Genomic DNA, 1,509 nt, shown 5'->3' on the forward strand with positions numbered 1-1,509 from the left:
CTTGACTTTCCCCAATGGATTAGATCCAGGATGTGTAAGCCAGAAAATCATGTTTGCTCCCAATATTGTTTTTGGTAATGGTCTTTATCACAAAAACAGAAATCAGAGTAGGACATTTGACTTCTGTGGTTCCTTCAGAATATATACTAATACAGGAAGATGTGAACTTAGGATCCACAAGTAAGAAATAACACATATCTTTCCCATCTTGTACGATGATACATGAAAAAGCTGAAAAGTCTGATACAAAGGAGAAGAAACCTGCAGCGAAGAAGGCTAAAGGTGATGCTGCTTCCTCTGGAGCCCTAACAACTGTTGCAGCCAAAAAGGGTGACCTTAAGGTGTAAAAGCCCAGGAACAGGAAGCCCCATTGCAGCCAAAACCCTGTCCTGGTTAGAGGAATTTGCAGGTACTTCCAATCTGCTATGTATTTCAGAGAGGCCTTGTACAAAAGGAAATACTCAAACACTCAACAGCCTAGTCCAAGGCTGAAAAGGAACAAAGAGTGGAAGGTCATTGCTACTGTCAGAAAAGCAGTTGATGGAGACCAGAATGATGGTACCATGGTGGTGAAGCTTTGAAAAAATGCCTAGGTACTATCCTACTGAAGATGTGCCTCGGAAACTGCTAAGCCATGGCAAAAATCCCTGCAGTCAGTACATGAGAAAGCTGCACTCCAGCATCACTCCTGGGACTGCTCTGATCATCCTCACCAGGTGCACAGTGCAAAGTTTTCCTGAAGTTGTTGGGCAGCGGCTTGTTACTTGTTATTGGACTTCTTGTCCTCAATCCAGTACTTCTATGCAGAACATACAAATTTGTCCTTGCCACCCCTACGAAAGTTGGTATTAGCAAGGTTAAAATCTCCAAACACCTGACTGATGCTTACTTCAAGAAGAAGCAGCTGTGCAAGGCCAGGCATCAGGAGGACGAAATCTTCCTTAACGGAGGAGAAATGAAATACTACAGAGCAGTGCAAGACTGATCAGAAAACTGTGGACTTGCAGATGTTGCCAAAGATCAAAGCAGTTCCTCAGCTCCTGGGCTACCTGCAGTCTCTGTTCACCCTGACAAAGGGGATGTATCCTCACAAAACCAATAAACAAGCAAACAACAAACAAATAAAGCCAGCACATGATTACAGATCTGTAATATACAAATATATCTATGTATCCACTTATCAAATTTTTTCTAGTGCTCTATAATAATCAACATTTTATATTTTCTAAAATGTGATGACAGATTATTGCTTCTATTTCTGAGAGACAGTGCAAGACTCTTGTGATCATTATGCAAACCATAAAGTACCTTTGAAGGGGAAGAGTCATCAACTAAATAATTTGTAGGCTTTAATCTCTCTACAAATGTTAAAGCACAAGTATAGCACTAGATATTTCTCATACTTCTCATTAGTTTCCTCAAAATAGTGAGATTATTTTTTAATGTAAATCAGAATTTACCATTGGATCATTACTGAATTATTTTCTGAATAATCACATTCATCTGTTC

At 39.8% G+C, this 1,509-nt stretch overlaps 1 pseudogene; it reads left to right on the forward strand.

The window, feature by feature from the left end:
* Window positions 1-215: 215 nt before the first annotated feature.
* Window positions 216-1,205, forward strand: LOC127680223 (60S ribosomal protein L6-like; annotated as a pseudogene).
* Window positions 1,206-1,509: the final 304 nt, after the last annotated feature.

Source organism: Apodemus sylvaticus, chromosome 3 (genome assembly GCF_947179515.1).
Source record: "Apodemus sylvaticus chromosome 3, mApoSyl1.1, whole genome shotgun sequence".
Lineage (NCBI taxonomy): Eukaryota > Metazoa > Chordata > Mammalia > Rodentia > Muridae > Apodemus > Apodemus sylvaticus.